General features: G+C 34.4%; 1 pseudogene; it reads right to left on the reverse strand.

Annotated features, from left to right (window-relative positions):
* Positions 1–20,057: 20,057 nt before the first annotated feature.
* On the reverse strand, positions 20,058–20,157 carry LOC128582963 (uncharacterized; annotated as a pseudogene).
* Positions 20,158–23,731: the final 3,574 nt, after the last annotated feature.

Below are 23,731 nucleotides of genomic sequence, written 5' to 3' on the forward strand. Positions count from 1 at the left end.
GAGGGACGGAAGGAGGGGGGGGCCTTGGTGTGTGTCACACTTTATGGGGGCAAGACATGATTGCAAGAGGGACTTTACCTAACAATTGCAATCAGTGTAACCTGGCTTATTTTACCCTCAATGAATCCCCAACAATAAAAAAAAAAAAAAAAAGCATTTTGAAATAAACTTGCAGATAGATATAAAACTGTTTGATATCTGAGATTTTTTTAAGTCATAAAGAGGTCCTTCAATATTATGATACTGTTAAAGATTAAATTGTTCACTCACAATACTGACGTTTATATACAATGAATATTAATACTATCATACAGCATCATATGGCCATGAAAAATATGGTATTCACTTTCCCAGTGTTTAACATCCAGTAGTTATTTTCTGAGGATACGAAGATTATCCTTAAGAACTAAAGTGAAATCTTTAGTTGGAGCCATTGCATATTTGTGAATAAACAAAACTAAATGAAAAATGGCTCTCAAAATAGCCTGTCTTGGAATATTCTCTGCTGACACTAGTTAAAATTTGAAAGGCGTTGGTATCAGGAAGAAGAAATCTTGGGAAGGATGGAGAACAAAGGATTACTCTGTAGACAGAACCACTCAGGGAGTTTTCTCTTCTTCTTTCTGATCCTGCCCCTCTTACTCAGTACCTATTACGAAGGAACATTCTTAGAATGTGTTCAAGTGCATAGCCATCCATAAATACGTGGTCAGAAAATCTTGGAAATAAATTATATGTGGTGGTCAGAAGAGTCGTAAGTGTATAGCCACAATCAGTTTGCACAAGTTCTAGGCTGTTCTTGCCTTGACAGATCTATCTTTCTAGTTTTGAGTTTTTCACAAAGCTAAAACTAATTCCCTTAGGTCTTTACATTACTGACAAACATACCCTTTAGTCTATTCCCCTTGAACACAGTTCAGAACTGCTCCACTGAAGCCTTAATTATTAGTGTCCCTTGAAATATAACCACAGAAATTTCCCGATTTGTCTTTCTCAAGGATTTTTATCTTAGTAGAATTAGGGATGTGACTTTTATAATTTGGAGCACATTTTAGTTTCCATAAGTTCTTTCTAAGCTAAAACAAATGCCTCCAGGATCTCTAAAAGCCCCTTCATTTTTCTGAACATTCCCCACCCTCCTCAAATTGTATTGTAACATCAGTGGTGTTATATAGATCACATTTGCCATACACTCATTGGTATAATAAGAAAGGTTAATTTAACAACCACATCTTGCCTTGGGACTTTCTCTGTAATATTTGTGTAAACAAAACTACCACACTGCATTCAATTAGAGTTTGACTTTCAGGACTTCATCCAACCTAGGCTTGCTCCAAGGTCCAAAATGAGAAAAACTTCAGGGTGGGTAGAGGCTTACTAAAGAGATTACTCATCAATAGGATCTACTGAATGATGAGCCAATGTTACATATGCATGTGTGTATGTATGTATGTACAAAGTCAATGTATATTATTGAGTAGCAATTGGGCTTTCTGTTACAATACAAAAGGAAACGCTTTCCTTGATAGCATCACCCCCTTCCCCAAGTTAATTGCTATTTTCTTAAAATTCAGATAAATTAAGTTGCTTCTGGTTAACTATTCTTGGTAAGGAAAGACAATCTGCCTAAACATTAGCTTAGTAGATGTTTAGAGAAAGAGATTCAACTAGAAAGTGTCAATAATGAGGGCCACAGAGACAGAAGAGTATGGTCAGCTCTCAGTATCTTCATGTTATTAATTGGTAGATTCAACCGATTGTGGATTTAAAAAAAATTTTAATAATAGTTCATTCTTTACTAAAGATGTACAGACCTTTTTTTCCTTGTCATTATTTTTTGAACAATACATTATAAGAGTATTTATATAATATTTATATTAGGTATTATAAGTATAATCTAGAGATAATTTAACCTATGTAAGAGGATGTACATATGTTATATGCAAATATTAGCCATTTTGTATCAGGGAGTTGAGTATCTGTGGATTTTGGTACCTACTGGGGGGGGGGATCCTAAAACCAATCACCCATGGATACTGACAGATGATGACATAATAAGAGTCCTCATTATTAGGATACATGCAAGACTTTATGGTTCCAATCTGTGTTCATATTCATTGTATAATATTCATAAAGTTGTCAAATGTTTGCAACATTGGACGATTTCTTTTACCACTGCCTTTCACATATATGAAATTTCTCCACAATAGCTAAGCCAAGTTGTATGTCAATATATCTAGCAACTATAAAACTGTTTCCTCTCGAGGAACCTTGTTCTATCTGCAGAGAGCTCTAGTCTCATTATACAGAATAAAAAACTTTCCACTCTTAGTGTTTTCTTATCTTGGCAACACCGAGAACAGCTAATTTTTCTCTGACATGACAACTACATACATATATATTTGTGTATATATGTGCTTCAGAACATAATATCTCTGATTGTTCTTTCCTCCAGACAAAATATTTCCAAATACTGAAGCTCTGTCTCAAAGATATTATGACCTTCTTATCTTCTAAATTTTCTCTAAAATTATGTATTTTCCTCTTAAAATATAATGTCTAGAACTAAACAAGGGGTGGTCTGATCACAACAGAGTAGTTCTATAGCCATCCAAACTATTCAATTATAAATAAATATTTTGAATTGGTCTATTCACATTCAAATCAGTCTATTCACATTCAAAAATGATCTTTGATTGTTATTTGACAATGTATGGCTATTCACATTCATCATCACATTCATAATAACTTTCATATGTTACTCCTTACAAGAACCTTCTTGAAGTTTTGTATTTCTAAGCTAAAAAATAATTACAGTTCTCATTTGTATAAATCATGAATGATATTAAAGTTAATTATGCATAACATAAAAAATGAAATAACTGCTACAATGTAGTTACATTTTATGTAGTCTTTTGGTTACTCTATGATCTTTTAGACTTTTACATCAGGACTTGTCATGAAGCTTGATGAGATTTCCTATTTATAAGAAGTGTTATATAACCACAAAGTATTTGTGGATTCACACATTTTGTGGGATAGATCATGGGCTAATCTTCTATGGAACAGAGGGTGTTGACAGTCCATGAAATGGAGCAAGAAGCCTTATTTCAGATATTCACAGGGGAAACCTGACAGCCTTGTATGGATGTAGTTAATACTGCAGTGGTGATAAAAGAAATTATTTCTTTGGTCTCTCATTTGGTGTTTCTCTTATTGCAGCATTTAATTTTTCCTTTACTAAAATGGTGTACAGCTAAAAATGGTGACTTGACTGATCACAAAACTGAGGAATAAAAGGCCCTTAATTAAACATAGCCAAAGAAAGACTAAGTCTATAGAGAACTGCAGAAAAAAAAGTCCTAACATTGCAGGGAACCAAACTGATGCGAAGTTAAATTCTAAGCTATCACCTGCCAAAACTGAGCTTTGGACACAGCCCAGGCACATTCAGTTCATTCTTGCCCCACATTCTATTGCCCTGGTTTATGTTTAATAATATTTCACTGTCATATATACATGGATCAACCATTCCTTATAGATCTTTTTCTTTTTTATTTCATATTTCATAATAGCCCAATGTCCTTGTGGATAGATGGGTAGGGTCAGGAAAAGAAAGCAAAAGCAAACAATTATGATACTCAGTATGACTATTACAGACCTTCATTACTCAGCTTATCTCTTTTTCTCTCCTAAAGGTGTCTTTATAAATGTGACCCCAAACAAATGTTTACTTTAGGAAATATCAGTATATATTCAAACAATGTGCCTAGTGTCATATAAACAAATCGCACATTTCATTTGTTTTATATTATTTAAATATTTTTTTGAGGGTCTTGTTGAAGCGTTTCCTAAAACATAGCTCATGATGACTTTGTTCCATTCATAAGAGGCTGTGAATTTACAGTAGCAGATGGTACAAATGATATTTACTGGTTTTACCTTCTTCTTTTTATTTATTGTTTCAGGTTCAGTGAGGGTACAAAACATTAGGTTACATGATTTGTTAGATAAAGTCTCTCTTATAATTGTGTCCCACCTCCAAGAGGTGTGCCATACACGGTAATACCTCCCATCCCTCTCCCTTCTCCCCTCTCCCCACTCCCTCATTCCCCTGCTCCCAACTTGAGTGATACGAGTTTTTCTCTTATGTGGGTGTGTATTAGATTGTCTACTGGCTTCATATTAGAATTGAGTACACTGGAGTCTTGCTTCTCCATTCTTATGATACTTTACTAAAAAGAATCTGGTCTTAACCTTCCTATGAATGAGCAGCAAAATCCATATGGGCCACCACTTATGATTGCTTTTGGGGTTTTTTTGTTTGTTTGTTTTTGCCAGAACTTAATTTGGATATGTTAATTTCTTGTTTTAAGGCTATTGTCTTTTCTTTCTCACTCCTAAAACCTCAGTGCCTTTGTCAACATAATGGTCCTAAATTATTTGAAAGGGCAAACTCGTGGAATTGTTTATACATCTGAGTTATAAGATAATTTAGAGCTTTCAGTTTCACCCTAGGCCCCTTGACCAAATGATCTGCTGCCCCTCAACCCAGACTACATAGAAGACAGCTAAACCCAAATGAACTAAAAATTTTTCTTTCTTTTTCTTTATTTGGATGGTAGTGGCCTGTGGATAATGGGTAGTAGGGAGGAATTTGCCACATCATTTATTTAAAGACTAGAATCAACAAATATAAACTCCATTGGTTTGATAAATGCAATTTAACCAAGATTTTTAGTGCTTCCTCTGTGTAAGTGGTAAGTACTAGGACACAGAGAAGTTTCAGACTTTCTTTTTAGAGTGAATTTACCCATGAAAATATATGAACTACTGCTATAGAGGGAACATCAACTTCACAAAAATAATTTGGTTTTTACGTTATGGCACACATTACAAACCTTTTCTGGTCAGACAGAAAGACATTGACAGTTTTCCAGCATACCAATATCCAGACTAAACATGTATAAAATATGACATCGTGTCTTTACTCTACGTCCACTATTCTCTTTTATTTCCCATGTTGTTGGTTTGTTTGATAATGGTACCAGCTGCCCTACACTTGGCAGTCTACATAGCCAGCAGGTGCTTAAGACTATCAATTTAGAGGAGAAGGGCAAATAAAGAGGGAGGAAAGAAATAGGAAAACATTAAAATGTTTATCAAGATATTTGTAAATATTGATGTTTCACCTTTTTGCACAAAGAGCTTAGAACAAGGCAAAATGTGGCAAATGCTGTAGGACAAGAAAAAAACGTGCTGTGCAAGCAGTAAGAAGGGAGAAATTAATTTTGGCTAAGGGAAATTTATGTGAATAAAACACTTGTTCTGAGTGCTGTGAGTGTAATAAACTAAAGTGCCATCATGTTGCTTCTTCAGGCACCACTGAAAGTGCTGCTGAGTCACCCATTTTAACCTGTGGCGGTATCCACAAAAGCATTCATCTTAACCCTGAAAATGCTTTTTATTTTCTTTTTCTGTGGTAATATCAGAAAAGATCAGGTTCTTCTAATGGGCAGGGAGGATACCTCCTCTAGATGCAATGGCTATTTAACAATGATGAATATGAGACCAAATATTTGCAACTTTAATTTCATTTAATGTGTACATGTGTATGCTGCAAAATAACTTCATATTATTTTAAAGACTAAAATTAAGAGTCTTGGGTGGCGCCTGTGGCTCAGTCAGTAAGGCGCCGGCCCCATATACCAAGAGTGGCGGGTTCAAACCCAGCCCCGGCCAAACTGCAACCAAAAAATAGCCGGGCGTTGTGGTGGGTGCCTGTAGTCCCAGCTACATGGGAGGCTGAGGCAAGAGAATGGCTTAAGCCCAGGAGTTGGAGGTTGCTGTGAGCTGTGTGAGGCCATGGCACTCTATCGAGGGCCATAAAGTGAGACTCTGTCTCTACAAAAAAAAAAAAAGAGTCTTCTTTATTTTCTTATTTTATCTAAATGTAAGAATTACTCAGGTTGGCCTGGCAGTGCTATTTTTTGAAAATATGAGCTTCTGAATATGGACTCAAGTTTGGTTGATTTTGAATGGTTATGTACCCTACCATATGTTTTAATTTTTATATAGTTAAAATTGGTTATTTTGTATCGTTGTCTTACAATATATTCCATGACTATTATATTAAAAGTGTATAAGGCTATTTTGTCTTTTATAATTATAAGAATTATATTCCTAATAATCAAAACCATAGTAATTTCTATGTTTATAACTTCAATAATTCTCTTTTCTGCTGTTAACTTCAAATAAAGCCTAGAAAAATAAACTGGACATGTTTTATAGATGCTGCCTAACATTGACACAGCACATGACTTCCCAAATTTGCAAGTAGCATCATTAGTCCATACCCAGTTTGCTATACCAATAAGCACTATATAATGAAACCACATTATGTAACTTTTCAATTGCCAGTTTTTACCTTAGTGGGTTTTTCGAATTGAGATATGCATGTATTTATATATGTGAGATTTCCAGTTATTTAATCTGTAAAATTATGCTCCATGCTTACAAAATATAAAAATCTTTGTATCTTAGCTTAGTACATCATAAAGCAGTCATGTTTCATAATTTTTTTTTGTCTTAAGAAACAGAGTCTCACTGTGTTGTTTAGGCTGAAGTGCAAGAGCTATTCCTAAATATGAACATAGCTCACAACAGCCTTGAATTCCTGGGCTCAAGTGATCCTCCCCTCTTGGCTTCCTGAGTAGCTGGGACTACAGGCATGTGCAGCTGTGCCAGGCTAAAATTGTAAAGTAATCTTTTATAATAATTCATATAAAGTGGCAGGACCACTTTTCTCTTTTATCATTATGATTTCTGAACTTTTGCTAGGCAGATACCATCAAAATATAACTCACTTTTTTTCTTTGACTCCAGTGTAAAGTCAAAGATAGTTTGGAAAAGATTTTTTAAAAAGTAAATTATTTCTAACACATTTATGATTTTTTTTCTAGTTAAAAAAAAGAACCTGAACAAAGAAAAGTATTAAGCACACTCAGATCTATCCTATCATATATTGACTATAACCCCAGGCATATGGGACTGTAGGTGACAGAGAAATGTGTTTTCTTAAGATCTTTTTTACCTGTATTTCTGTATCTACTGTATTTGGCTTTTAAGTCGAGTGAGAGGTCCTTTTCTTCACCTTAAGCCTGGGATGCTGATGCTTTCCTCAACCTGTATCTACCTACTCCTTACTTGTACCAATATGACACACAAGTCCTGGATAAATAAAGTACCGTATTAATGCAATGACAACTAGTATGAAAAATCTTTTTGTGTTGATGGATTAGTTTTTAAAAACTGACTTGAATAGAAATGGCTTGGGATGCATAAAATGACCGGCAACATTTATTGAGAATCAATAGACATTTCTTCTAAGTATTTTGCACATATTAACTCATTTAATGCTCATAACAAGTCTACAAAGTAGTTACGATTTCTATCCACATTTTACAGAAGAGGAAAAAGAGTGCAGAGAGTTTCAGTACTCGCTCAAAGTCACAGACCTTGGCTTTGAACTCAGTTTGGCTATAGGCATAGTCTTTACCTTTACATTCTACAAAAAGCATATATATATATATATATATATATATATCCAAATTGAGCGTTTTTATTTCTAATTAGAAAGCAATACTGGGTACACTTTCACAACCACTACTATAGTTAACATTTTTGCAAAGAATAATCACTTTACAATTTCCTTACTGAGGAAATAAAAACACCATCCATAGTCATTTTAAACTCTTTTTAGTGTTATATAATTTTTGGAGTCACACAGCCTGTTGGTATTTTTTATTTTTCTGTGATAGTGATTTCAGACTAGAGACTTGGAGAATGACTCTAAGGTTAGAAAGATTAGCATTTTCTCCACCTCTAGCTTCATCAATCTTAGGGTTATGTGGAAAAGCATTTACTTTTATTGAAATATAATGAATTTATATTTTCTTTTATATAAAGCAAAGACACACCTATACACACCTCGTTTGAGTAATAGAACCATATCAGTGGTTCTCAACCTTCTTAATGCCGCAATGTATTTTCATTGTTAAAAAGGGGTTGCAACCCACAGGTTGAGAACTGCTGCCCTATATGATCTATGGTTCTAGGTCAACCTAACTTACAGCTTCAATTGTCTAAAGATAACAATGAATAGTTACTGTAATCCAAGGCTGCCTCTGGGTTGCCTGATGTAGATTTGCTGAAAATATAAAATGAATGAGAATGAAAATAGCCTTTAAATAGCATATTGGAATCTTTACCTTCACAAGTAATTTCTTTGATGATGGTTACTTAATCACTATGTATTATTCTCACTGTACCTGTTTAAGAAATGATGAGCCATCTATCTTTAGAACAATTAATTTTGGGCTATTTGCATACATAAAAAATAACCAAGGAAAGGAAAACAAAACAGCAACCTGATCATTATGCCTATGTTATTTTCTTTGATGCAAAATGGAAATGTAACTTGATTACATAATCACTTGGAATTTTCTATACATAGGAGAAGCATTAGACTGAAAGTTGTGAAATGCCTATCGTGGTATACTGGCAAATTGACTCTAAAAAGGCCTGATTTGTAGAATTTGCAAGTTTTTATGGTTTAAATATTCCCACTATGGGCTGATTTTAAGCTATCAGTGGTTTAATAACCAACTTAAAAAATTGCTGAAAATCTAGTAATCAGTTCTCACACACAACTGAATTTATGACTCTGTGACTTAGTTACCTAGTCACAATGATGATGAATGCAATAGAGCGATGTATTAATAGCCCCAATTCTTCACATCTTATATATCTACATCCTATGCCAGGTAACTTTGCAATATCTCTCAGTGATTTTCTGGATCCAGCCAATTGATTTTCTTTGGCCAGTAGGATGTTAGCAGGCATGACACAGTGGAAGGCTGAAAAAGACCTTCTATATTTTTACTCTTGGACTTCTGCCATTGCTGGGAGAACATACCTGGGAAAGCAAAGTCAAATTGCTCCTGTCACTGCAACTAATACTATCCTAAATTAGTTGACAGCCACCAATCCCAAGATATGTGAGTGAACACAGCCAGAATCACCAAACATGTCCACTCGACCTACTGCTGAGTGCAAAAACGTTAAGTCCAGCTAAAGTCAGCCAAGCCCAGACAAGTAGTGTGAGCCACATAGATTTTAAAAAATACATTTAAAAAATTATATTCATTGCAATTTTGTGGTTGTTTATTATGTAAGATTATTTTTCAATAGATAACTGATACAATGATGTTATTATCTGGCAAAGTTTAATTAGGGCAAAGAGAATTTATGCAAGAGGCAATGTGGTGTGTGTATGCTTTAGAGTTAGTCAAGCCTGGCTTTGAATCTAAGAGTAGACAGCCCTGAGAAATTAATTTAACTTCTCTGGGCCTCAGTTATCTCATTTTTAAGTCGTAGATGATTAGCCTTCCAGAGTTATCACACAAAGTGTGTGTGTGTGTGTGTGTGTGTGTGTGTGTGTATCTGATGAAGAACACAGATCTGGAATCAGACTATGTGGGATTGATTCCCAGTTGCGGCATTTTAACATTTGAAAGCCCTTAGAATTATATATTTTTCACTTATAGTATAAGAGCTATTTATACTAGAATTTGGTAAATAAAACAAAGCGTCCAACACATAACATTTAATCCTTACATGGTAAATATCATGAAATATATTTCTTTACTACAGAAAAATGAACTTGATAATCTGGTAAAATTAGCTAAACTGATTAATTTTTTGTTAATGCTTTCAGAGATAATCTGGGAGGGGAACAGAGTGACCAGGCAAGGTTAAAGCAATGTTTGTAGAACCCCTTTGATCTCCAGAAAACAGGCCCACCAAATCATTACTCTAACAACTTCCAGGAAGAACCTTAATATCAACTTGAAACCCATAAGTATAAATTTGTTTAAATTGCTAGCAGGGATATGATGGTTTTGCTTTCCTATTTAACACATTCATGCAAGCTAGATTTTTCGCTAGTGGATAAACTGACTGAATTGAGGAATGTCTGTGAATACCCCAGATTATGAGTCAGGATGAAGGCTTTTTAGATAAAAATATGTTTAAAAAATCAGGAAGCAGGTCAGAAAGAACAAGGGTTTAAGATGATAAAAGACAAAACCAGTGCCAAGAGGCTGACATGGAGTGGGACTTCCAACAGACTAGAAAGAGGAAGAGGACTTCAGTACAGTTAATTGTGAATCTGTGTATCCTGATGATAACTCAATATTCCTTGCTTACAAAGAATAGGAGACCACGAGCTAAAATGGGTATTTGCCATCATGTTAAAAAAAGGAAAAGAAAAATGGGATAGTCTTGTACGTCTTTAGCGAGAAGTGGAGTGTGGTTGTAGGCATGTATAGGTCTGAAATTGGATTCCCATTTGAAATGTGTACTCTCTTTCTGGAGTAAGCACCTAAGATACATCAGCAAGCTTGCCAAGATACACAAAATCCACCAACTCCTCCGTGGAGGCAGATTTACATAGGAGAAATGAGGGAGCCAGAAGAAACCTGGAACGCGGCTTTAGTGACTTAGAGGTTTGGGAGGGAAACTGGAAAACTAAGGGGGGCACAGATGGATTTAGATCTCAAGTTGAAGGTTGTAACTTTGGCACACAAAGCAGGATACAAAAGTTAAAACTGTCTATGCAGATGGTATTGGAAAATAGATTTTTATCTCTTCATGGTAGTTTTTTAATGCTAGAATGATGGATTCTTGTTAAAGCAAGGAATAGCAACAAAAGATGAAGAAGAGAATACATTACATTTTTAATCTAATTAAATTATATTGTATTTGAGGAAGAAACATATGGAGGAAAAACTACAAAATCAGACTTTTTTTGAAAACATTAAAGGAAAACAATCATATTGCATCTCTAATAATTCTTGAGAGAGAAAATTGCAGAAATGAGAATCAGGAACAAAGCGAGTTCATAATGCAACATGGTGCTTGACATAATAGGTGCTCAGTAACTATTTATAGATGGGATAAATATACATAAAGGCTACAGAAAACCTGTAAAATACTGCCTATTTTTTGAAAGACCTATTAAAAATTAAACATTTAAACTACAGAGGGAAAAACAGTTTCATAAATACCAAGACTTGGTGAGTTGGGTTTATAACTGAAAAATAAAATGGAAATTGTTGGGAAAGCAATCTGCCATGGGCCCTGAGGGTTCCTGCATTTTCTTGCTTGGTTTGCCAAGAACGCAAGATGTTGACCTAATTTTGCCTAGGCCATGCCTCAGTGTTGTGTTTACAGCCAGTAGCCTTGAGGGATAAGGTGATGTTTTTCCTCAAAGAGTGGAAGATTTACTTTTCTCTACTATGAAGGCTCAGTGGTTCCTCTCCCAGTGCAGCCTGCTGCCTATGAAGGCATTACTTTAGGCCCACTTGTGTTACCCCTGTGTAACTTAGAAGGACATGGGGAACCAAAGCAAACCAACAGGAAGCTCTGACTACTGCTTTGCCATGAAAAAGTGCTTTGTTTCTGATCCAGGAATCTTGAACTTTTTGCCAACATCTATGAAACAGTAATAGATTTAAGTTTGTAAGTGGGGTGATATTTCAGACCTTTTATACTTTTTGATAGTAATGGATTGGTATCATAAGAAATAGTTCTAATAGCAGAATATAATGGCATATGTAAAAAAAGAAAGTTACTGAACATAATGCCTGAATAATTTTGTTCAATGTAGTCTTGAAAACTATTGATGAGTTAAATGGGGTCAGGGTATTTCAGGTTTTATTGGTTTCCTTCTGGTGTATGAGATTCTGCTGAAATTCTGTCTTTGGTGATTTATATTTTTCAGTGTAATCTTGCTAAATTATAACTAACTCGGCCTGTTCTGTTTGGAGAAAAGTGAGTTTTAACATCTAGTTTCTAATTTTATAGTCTTTAGTCAAACTCTAAAAACATTACAGTGCTCTGAACTACTCATTTACAATAAAATTTGAATCATGAGTTAAATAAATTATGATTTGTAATGTTAATAAACTATAGAATGATGGGATAACACTATATAACAAGTAAAAAAGGTAGCCTATAAAATTGTTAATTAACATTAACTTCAAAATTTAAAAGTATCTATCTATTGACATAGCATAGCCTGAGATGATCTATTTCAAAATGTTCACCCTGGTAATAAGGATAGATTTAATGCCTTATTTGTATTTTTAAAATTTCTGCAATAAACATGTGTCACTTTTATAGCCATGAAAGTTCTCAAAAATATTAAATCATTATATTCCATATTTGCAACTCACTTCTTGTTAGTGTGCAGGATATATGGCATGTAAAATAAAAAGAAGCTTCCAGATTTATCTTTGTATACTCACTTTAGCTTCACATTTATTATTTTATCTGTCTAGTTTGTCCTTTTCGATGTATATAGCCATAAAGTTTGTGTGCAATTTAAATACAACTATTTAAATATTTAAATATTCTATCCATAAATAGGATGTTTTAAGAAATAAATTGTGATCAAGACCATCAAATGATGGGAAATCATAGTGAAACAGTGTTAAATAAGGCAAAGGTACATTTATGCGTTAGAGGCAGAGAGAGTTGGGTTTAAGTGTTATCTCTACCTCTTGCTAACTGTGTCAGTGATAAATGTCATGTTACCTCACTAAACCTCATTTTCCCCACCTGTGAAGAATGGCAATATGTAATCTTAACTTTGGTTGTTGTTATAAGCAACCACACTCAAACACACACACAAAATAAAAGCCTTCGCAAAAAGTAGGTGCTCCGTAAACAGCAGATGTTAATACTGCTGTAAGACAATATAAAAAGGAATGAAACTAGACTGCTAATGAAAAAAACAAAGTGCAAAGGCCAGGATTCAAAACCAGGCTACCTAACTCTAATGTTGATCGTTTCCAGTACTATGCTTATGCTATATCTCTCTTTTAGAATCAATGGTGTGGTATCAGCTATATATTTAGGTTGTAATAATGAATCTATAGCTTTTTTTAGTAACTATAAAATTTCTTAACACTGAGTTATTTCAATTAATGAAATTCTGGAAAAATAGTTTTGTACAAGCAGCCACTTCTATATTGAATATTCTTGTCCAGGAGAACATTCCAGTTTTACCTTCTCATTGATAAGTTTTTGGGATCCAGGGTAAGACATCTGGGAGATGTGCTGTACCCATATAAGAATCAGTTACTTAAAATCAGCCCTGAAAAATTTAGTGAACTTCTTTTATTCTGTTGTTATGGCCTACAAAGTCATCTAAAATATTTTTGGTGGCACTGGAGTGCTCCTGTTAGCCCATTTCAGTTTGCAAGAGGCAATTGTTAATTTTTCAGGAATTTTTGCAAGCTGAACACTAAATGTAGCCATTATTAAAAATCAAATTATGCAGACATAAAAATAGATAAAGTATGTATAAACAAAGGTTATAAATAATCTGAATGCATAATTTCTTAATTATTTCTCTACATTTTACTGTTATCTATATCCTTGAGGTTATGTCTATCTATTTTATCTATATGGAGAAAAGACCAAGTGTATATATGGTGTTCTGGTATGCATTTCTTCCAAACTCTGTGTTCAGCTTGATCCTGGTCATAATGGAAGTATTTATTCCACAGAAATAAGTTAGCTGAAGCTAAAGTCAGGGACCCCACATCATCCTTGGCTAATTGTTATACCATCACCAATGCACCCATGAACATTAACAGACTGTAGAATTCTGTATTTTGTGATTGTGATCTACACTTCTGTAATTGTGATCTACAATTCTGTAATTGTGATCTAACACAATCATTTGTAGACTTTCAGAAATATGTTTAAAACTTGATTTCTCAGTCATTGGTATTATTAAAAATTCACACTGCTTACTGAGCCATCTCTGTCCCAGATCATTGAATAGCCCATTTTCTTGTCTTTTTTTTTCAAAATAATTTTTTTATTAAATCATGAACACATAGATCATGTATACATTAATGCATTTATGGGGTACAATGTGCTGATTTCATATAGAATTAGGAGCATTTACATCTCACTGGTTAATATATACTCACTTAATTATTGTGTTAGACATTTATACTCTATACTTAATACATCTGACATGTACCCTTGTATTATGCACCATAGGTGTGATTCCCACCATTTACCCTCCATCAATCTGATCTCTTCCCTCCCCTCCTAACGCCCCTCCTCCCTCCTTCATCCTGGGCCATAGTTGTGATCTATTCTTCATATGAAAGTCTGAGTGATTGTAAATTGGTTTCATAATAGTACTGAGTACATTGGATAATTTTTCTTCCATTCTTGAGATACTTTACTAAGTAGGATATGTTACAGCTCCATCCATGTAAACGTAAAGGAGGTAAAGTCTCCATCTTTTTTAAGGCTGCATAATATTCCATGGTATACATATACCACAATTTGTTTTCTTTCAAATCCAGAGATACTGTTTTCCCTTTGTTTGGAGAAGCTAATCATAACACTTCCATTTTTGATTTTCCTATGATTTTACCATATCTGCTTTTTTAAATCTCACTTTTTATTAGCTTTTTAATTTATAAAAATGATTTTTGATCACTAAGTTCATTTCTTCTCAACTCAATTATATTCTGGTTTACCCCACTGTAACCTATGTACAAAAGGCCACTTTAGGAAAGGGAGGTGAAAAGTCTCTTTGGAAACTAGAGTGAAGCTTAAATTTAGTAAGAGGAAGAGTAGAAGCAGGAGGCTAAAATAAGGAGAGGCAACATAGAGGATGAGGGCACAGGCTCTGAAGTAAAACTGTCAGGATCTAAATACCAGCTTTGCCAATTACTGCTGTGTGATTTTGAGCAAGTTACTTAGCCTCTCTGTACCTTATAGTTTTCACCTCTGCAGTGCAGGGATAATAATTTAATTCATTTCATGTAGTTACTACGTAAATGAGTTAATAAATGTAAAATATGCAGAAAATGTAAGTATTTATAGTTATTCTCTCTTTTTAAAAGAGGTATTTTTCTCCCTGAAAACAAAGAGGTGAGTTTATCATTTGTTACACACTTTCCATCAAGACTTTGTTTAGTTAAGAATATCTAATGTAGCTCATATACTTATTCTATTGAAAAATTTAAACTTCGAGGCTAGAGTATTCTAAACTACTATTCCTCAATTTTTAATTATGTATACTGCATGAGCTATTGTTGTTGGAAAATGGACAAACATAATGGAACTGGCAAATTTATTCAATTCATCTAAATGTCCTATGTAGAAATCAATTGTGCAGTGACCTACGTGGATTATTAAGAGAATTAACTAAATGACGTCCTGTGAAAGAAGGTGGCTGTTTGGTCATATGTTCACAAAGCCCTTTAGATGACTTACTTGGGATCGAAACACACAAGGGCACAGTGGACTGGTCCTAAAGTGTGTAATACTACTATTTTAAAATGTGATTAAAGAACTCTGAATCTTTATTTAATAATTATTGTAGAATTAAATACATATCATCCCAATGGAGATGTCCCTATTTTAAAAAAACATTTCTCTATTATCTAGTGACTGAGAATTAATTATGGGTAAGAATAATTTGATTTGAGGTTTTAGATGTAACCAAAGTTTAAAAACATGAAAACTTGTATAAAGTAAAGGACAATTGAGTGGCATTTTATGAAATACTCATGAAAATGGCCATGTGCTGTTTACTTTTTTGTTCTAGGCTAGTAAGTAACCCATTAGCTACAACTGTAATCTAGCTTATTCTCTTCTCATTTAGAGATTATAATTAATTATGCATTGAATGTATACAGCTTTTTAGGTGAGATGTTACCATAGGATTAATATTATAGACATTTGCTTACCAAGTTATACTATTTATGAATCTCATACATATAGTGTTAATCACATTATTGTGATCATCGTGATTTTTGACTACTGATAATGCAGAATGACACCAACTGACAACTTTTTGTGGTAAGGTGCAAAAATGCCTGGAATAATAAAAACCTTATATAAGAAAAATCACAATAAGTCAGTTTGGGCTTTACCTATAAATACAATCAATATAATAAATGTGCATAACTTAAGGAAAGGTTGGTTATATTATTTATATGGCACTCTTCCCTTGCACCGTGTTTAGCAGACATAATCATAATTAAAGAAATTATTTATAAAAATTTATCTGTTGAGTTCTTTTATATTTCTTTATCACCCATCAGATGAGTGTAGGGAGAAAGAAATCTTTTTTTATATAGAAATAAGGTTAAAGGAATATTACAAAGGCCCTGAAAAAACAGGGAGTTAGCTATCAGTTCAATGTCATTACTGGAATTTTGTTTCTCTTAGGCAACTCAATAGCTTTCTTATGAGTCAAAGCTAATATTTGTTTCAGAAACAGTCTGTGTGTGTAGGTATGTACAGGCGTTATGGGTGGTATGTTGTATTTTTACAGTAGCTCCACGATCTTTTCATTGTCCCGTGAAAGGTTGAGTAAATACACATGGTGTCAGAGATTGCTGATTCATCAGGAATAGACACTGTATAAGAACACATACGTTAGGAATAGGCACAATTTTGCCCTTGCCTCTCTTTTTACCATCTTTATCTTCCCTTTTGTACCTTCCTTCCTGTTTCTATGCAGACTTTCAATTCTGTGTATATTTTTGTTCTCTCCTTATAAAGGACATGGCCACTTCAGGTGTAGGAGACTGATGTAGAAAGGTCTGTGAAAATGTGGGCCCTCCTGCCATAGCAGCCTAAATTTTTTCAAAAGAGGTGTCATCTCTGCATAAGAGGCCTTTTGATGCCTCAGTTTGTGTCTGCTTGACGTTGAATAATTGAACCAGTGCCCTGGTTATCATCATATACATAGAGGTAACCATCATGAAATGGTTGCTTTTAGAAAACAAATAATAAAACAACAAAATACCAAGACAAAACAGAATTAAAAGCCACAATAAATAGACTGCTTCATCTGATCCTTTCCATTTCTAGCCAGGGAAAATATTGATCATTGTATTATGAATAGCAATAGTAATTAAAATAACTGGCGGGTTTACTCAGGGAAGCGAGGGCCTAGTGGGAAATCATAAAACATGTATGTACTGAAAGATTGACTAAAAGCAAGTCTCATTTTCAGACAGTAATGAACCCACACATATTTGGGAAATGGATTTTAAACAACGATTCAAAGGTAATGCAGGGAAAAAAGGATAATTTTTTCAACAAATCGAACTGCAACAATTTGAAATTTATAGGCAGGAATAAAAGGGGAACTTTAATCCCTTTCTCACACTATATGCCAAAATTAAATCAAAATTAATCACAAATTTAGATATAAGACCTAAAATCATAAACCTTCTAGAAGGAAACATAGGAGAAAAGGTTTGTGATTCTGTGTTAAGCAAAGATTTCTTTAACATGACACAAAAGCACAATTCATAAAAACCGATCTTTGTCAAAATTAAAAACTTATGCTCTTCAAAAGAAAGAGAAAGAAACTTATGCTCGTCAAATAAATAGAAAAAATAAACCATAAAATTAAAACCATAATAAATATGGTTTTATAATAATAAATATGGTTAAATAAACCATAAAATTTAAAACTTATGCTCGTCAAATAAATAGAAAAACCACACTGAGGAAAACAGCAGTTTGAAAGGCATGTAACTGAGAAAAGACTTATATACAGAATATATAAGTAACTCCCCAAATGTAATAGTGAGGAATCAAATGGCCAGATAAAGATATAAAGATGATAAATGAGCACTTAAAAAGACATCATTAGTTTTTAGGAAAATGCAAACCCAAAGCACAGTGAGTTACCAATATTCATCTATTAAAATGACTAATATTAAAAAGAATGATTGTACCAAGTGTTGAAAAGCATATAAGTATATGGAATTTTGACACACTGCTGATGGGATAACCCAATTGTACAACCACTTTGAAAAACAGCGTGGCGGCCACTGTACTCCTTCTATTTACCTAAGAGGAAAGAAAGCTTAGGACCATATAAAGACTTATAACAAATGTTCAGAGTAGCATTGGGTGTAATAGCCCAAACTGAAACAACCCCAATATTCATCAACATGGGAATGGATAAAATGGGCTCACCACTATAAGGAATGAACTATTGATACACATAACAACATGAGATAATCTCAGAATAATTCTGGAAAGTGAAAGAAAACAGACAGAAAGTAGCACCTCCTGATTTCATTTATAGAATACATTCTTAAAAATTTATTGTCTAGGGTTGAGGTGGCCATGGGAGGGTGGGGAGAAGACCAAGAGGGATGGGTTACAAAGGAGTAAATTGTATACTTCACATTTATTGTATGTCAAATATACTTTTAAAAAGTTAAAATTTATGCATTTGATCTTGCCCAATATTATTTGACATCACAAATTTTATTTGTAGGAGATAAACATTGATTAGTTCAATGGACCCCCATTACAGAGTATTATGGATATGTTTACATTTATAATTTTGAAAACAAAAGTGACGATAAGTTCTCTGACAAGTTTATTGCTATAGAATAATTTTTATTTCAGAAAAAATTTGTGTTATCTTCCATTAGCAAACAAGGAAATGTCGACTAGAGAGCAATTTGGCAAAACACAATGATTTTGTCAGAATTATGAAAGATGTTTTGGCTTATTGCCATCTCTGCAGTGCACAGCATTGAAGGAAATAGATGAAAATAAAATCTGAAATGATGCTAAGCTTACATTTTCATTTCACTTCTTAGCAAGTTTATGAGCATATTGCAGACCTTTGAACACCTGGGATGATTTATGAATGAACTTAACTTGGCAAACATAATTATAATTTAAAACAAATGGGACTGGGTCATGACCAACTTAGATTCAATGATTGAATACAAGGGTCTATTACAATATTACTAGGCACTCAACTTAGGTAAATTAATTTTATTTTATTATAAGGAGAAGTTTAAGTCCCAATGAAGAAAACTGAATGGATGTATTTACACTTAACTAATGAGGAAATTCTGGGGCCACTTTGCCTGAGTCTTATCAATAACCAATTTTAAGAATATTTGTCTCTTGGGTGGCGCCTGTGGCTCAACAGAGTAGGGTGCCGGTTCCATATGTCAGAGGTGGCAGGTTCAAACCCACCCCCGGCCAAAAACTATTAAAAAAAAAAAAAAAGAATATTTGTTTCTCATTTGTCCCCTTGAGCACTTTGAATCCTTTATTATGGTATGTGAATGAAAGAAAGAAATCAAGTTGCTGAAAGCAGAACATTTGCAACAGAACCTTCACAAATTTCCTGCAATGATTTGTCAAGGCAACTCAGTTCCTAATCCATTACTGTGCCGGCTCCAAACCTCTGTTGGATTGGTAATAACAAATTATATAGTCTGTAGAATGAGAATCCAATGATTCCCGTTGGATAATAAACTCTTTTCCCTAAATCTTAATAACACTCTTAATGAATTATACAATACAAGTAATTTTGATCAACATTTGTTAGCTATGTAGAACATGTGTACATCCTATTATGTGATTTATGATATTTAAATTTAATCCTCACAAGATCAGCAAGGTCTGTATTATCCTTTTGTCTTCATTTTACAGAGAAGGAACCCAGGCATAGAGAAGTAAATTGCTCTGGGTTGCAAAGCTATAATTTGCACTCAGATCTCTGGCTTTCAACCACCTATTTTTCTGCTACATTATTGTTTATTTCCTCTATTTTAGTTACTACCCTTTAATGTTTTGATCAATCAGGAAGAAATACAAATGAATATCTATCAAAGGTATTTTAGAGCTATGAGTTGAAAGCTGAAATCATGTCAACAATCTGAGTTGATGTCTGTGTGATGCCAGGAGGAAACCCCAGGAAGCATGGAAAGTACAGCTGAACATTGGGTTTTCTTTTCTTTGTTCTTTTTTGGGGGAAACTCCTGTTCTTTGGACACTAAAGACAACTTCCGTAAGATATTTTTCTGAACTATTAAGTAAGATGATACCCATTAAGTCAGTACGAGGTCTGATATAATATAACATGGTAAAAAAATAGCATCACTACTATTTTTATAAAGGAATGTATCTCAAAAAATAGCTACATATATACATCACTCCTAGGTATATATCCAAAAGATACTACACTTGATCTTAGCCAAAAGGCTGAGAAGCAATATATATCCAAAAGAAATGAAAACATATATCCATACAAACACCTGTATGCCACAAAATGGAAAAGGCCAGAAAATGGAAACAGCCAAAATGCCTATCAACTGACTAATGGATAAATAAAATGTAGTATAGCCATACAGTGAACAATTATTTATCCATAAAAAGAAATGCAGTCCTGATACGTACTACAACTTGGATGAAAGTTGAAAACAATAGATTGAGTGAAAGACACCAGTCAAAAAAGCTACATATGACTCCATTTATATGGAATGTTCAGAACAGGCACATCTATAATGATGGGAAATACTTGGTTGATTCCACATCTTGGCAATTGTGCATTGAACTACAATGAACGTTCTAGTGTGAATGTCCTTATGGTAAAATGATTTTTTTTTTTCTTCTGGGTAGATACTAGTAATGAGATTGAGGGACCTATGGAAGGTTTACTTTTAGCTCTTTGAGGATTCTCCATACTTCTTTCCAAATAGGTTGTATTAGTTTGCAGTCCCACCAGCAGTGTAAAAGTGTTCCCTTTTCTCCGCATCCGGCTGCTGCAGCAGTCCCAGAATCTGCAGCTTTGGGACTTAGTGATAAGGACTGTTTTCACTGGGGTTAGGTGATATCTCAGGGTGGTTTTGATTTTCATTTCTCTGATGAATAGGGACAAAGAGCAATAATAATATGAAACCAATAGATAAACAACTACACCCCTGTATGAGAGAAAAGAACAATGAAATTCAAATGGGAGGAGAGGAAGGGAAGAGGGCACAGCTGGGGGTTGGGGTGGGGGAGATGGTAAGCTCTCACCTAATGGGCACAATGTAAGGCACATGCCCAGGTGGGGCTAAACTACAACTGGAATTTTACCTAACAAAGGCAAAATGTGATCTAATCATTTTTACCCTCATATCAATTTGAAATAAATAAGATGGAGAATAAATTAGTGATTGCCTAGTGCTTGAGAGTATGAAGGTGGTAGGGAAAGGTAGTGATTGCTAATGAGCACAGAGTTTCTTTTAGATTGTGGTGATGGTTGGATAATTGTGTGAACATACTAAAAAGCATTTTATCTTACACTTTAAATGGCTGAATTGTATGTTATGTGAGTTATAGCTCAAAATATCTGTTTTTAAAAGATAATCTTATAAGCCAGGTGTGGTGGCTCACACCTGTAATCCTCGCAATTCGGGAAGCCAGGGTGGGAGGATTGCTTTATCCCAGGAGTTCAAGACCAACCTGAGCAAGAACAAGACACCGTGCCTACAAAAAATAGGAAAATTTACCGGACATGGTGGCGCGTGGCTATAGTCCCAGCTACTCAGGAGGCTGAGGAAGAAAAGTTGCTTGAGCGGACAAGTTATGAGGTTGCAGTGAGCTATGATGACCCTACTGCTCTCTAGCCTGGGTGACAGAAGAAAATCCTGTCACAAACAAACAAACAAACCCCCCAGATAATCTTATAAAGAAGATATGTATAGTCAACCTAAGTCAAAGTAATCTGAAAAAGAAATTCCTTTAAAAATTATAAACAAAGTGAAACAAATGAGACTGTATTTCAAATTGGTGATTTAGTCACATAGAGAAAAAAATTCTTCCAAGCAATTTGAAAACTTGGTAATTTAAATGTACATTCCTAGGAGATATATCTTTAAGACAAAAATAAGATATAAAAAATACTTAGTAATCATATGGATATTGCTATTATGGGTTAACTTATGGGTTATCTTAACTTTGAATTGTTGAGACCAGGATAAATTCATGATACATTTTTCTTTTTTAAAAATAAACATTAGCCAGGTGCAATGTCATATGCTGTAGTCCCAGCTACTCAGGAGGCTGAGGCACCATGATCTTTTAAGTCTAGGAGTTTGCATCCAGTCTGGGTGACATACATAGACCCCATCTCTAAAAATAAGTACATCTATAAATAAATAATTAGGTCCTAGCTCTATTCACTGAAAAGTTCCTGGAAACAATGTGAACACAGCAGCAGTTATTACTGTGTCCAGACTAAGCTCTCTAAATCCCCTTTCTTACTACAAGGAGCTAAGGCTCATAAAGAAATAAATGGCTGGTGCCATATTCTGGCAAGAAATGTGGAAGATTACCGTGGGACATCTTATCTGGCTAAAAAACAAAACAAACAAAAAAAATCAACGACCACCATGGTTAAGTCAAGAAGACTCAGGAGACAACTTTGACAGGGCTATTACAGGCCAAAAATGAGCACTTGTGCATTTAAAGAATAATGACTCCAAGGGAATGAAGTAAGCTTATTAAAATGCAGGCATTGAAAACGAAATGAACTTATTGTTTACCTTTAAAGACTGTTAAGGAACCAAATCATTATTCTCAAAACTTATAAAAGGGAAAGAAATCAAGCCTTTATTCTCCCCCCCCCCGCCCCACTATACAAACTTTGTTACCAAAAAGTTTAACAAAGATTCTTAGAAGATTTTCAGGTAATAAATGCAGAAGGACAGAATTAGGATGAAATACCCACTGAAAGAATACATTTTACCACCGAAACAATTAGTAGAAAGATTCATGGGAAATGTTTTACTAGGGGATTACTGGCTGACAGGATCTGAACCCAGTGATAAACTTTAAATCCCTAAATGGGAGAGAGCCAGTCATTATATACCTCTTGACATAATGTGATCAAAAGTATTCAGTACCATCTATGATGTATTCATGTCAAGAAAATTTTATTTGAATTCAATTAGATATCAGTTATCATTTAAGATAAAGGAACATGTTATGCAACATGTGAAGGATGCAATAAGCCAAGTCCAGACTGAGGAAAATTCTATAAATGAGCCAATTTCTTTCTTTTTTTTTTTTTATTAACTCATAGCTGTGTACATTGATAAATTCATGGGGAGTCATTCACTAGCTTCACAGACCGTTTACCAAGTTTCACATATACCCTTGTAAGATGCACCGCTGGTGTAATCCCACCAATCCCCTTCCCTCTACCCACCTCCTCCCTCCCTCCCCTCCCTTTGCCCCTTCCCCCATTCTTAGGTTGTAACTGGGTTATACCTTTCATGTGAAAACCCTAAATTAGTTTCATAGTAAGGCTGAGTACATTCGGTACTTTTTCTTCCATTCTTGAGATACTTTACTAAGAAGAATATGTTCCAGCTCCATCCATGTAAACATGAAAGAGGTAAAGTCTCCATCTTTCTTTAAGGCTGCATAATATACCATGGTGTACATATACCACAATTAATTTTTTTTTATTAAATCATAGCTGTGTACATCAATATGATCATGGGGCATCATACACTTGTTTCATAGAATATTTGACACATTTTCATCTCATTAGTTGACATAGCCCTTCTGGCATCATCCTGGTTACTTTGTCAAGACATTTACATTCCACATTTGCCAAGGCTCACATGTACCTTTGTAAGATGCACCACATGTGTGATCCTTTCAATCCGCCTCCCTCTACCCACATCCCGCGTCCCTCCCCACGCTTTCCCCCTTCCCCCTGTTCTTAGGTTGAAACTTGGTTATAGCTTCATATAAAGGTCCTAAGTTTGTTTCACAGTAGGGGTGAATACATTGG

Source organism: Nycticebus coucang, chromosome 3, assembly GCF_027406575.1.
Source record: "Nycticebus coucang isolate mNycCou1 chromosome 3, mNycCou1.pri, whole genome shotgun sequence".
Classification (NCBI taxonomy): Eukaryota; Metazoa; Chordata; class Mammalia; order Primates; family Lorisidae; genus Nycticebus; species Nycticebus coucang.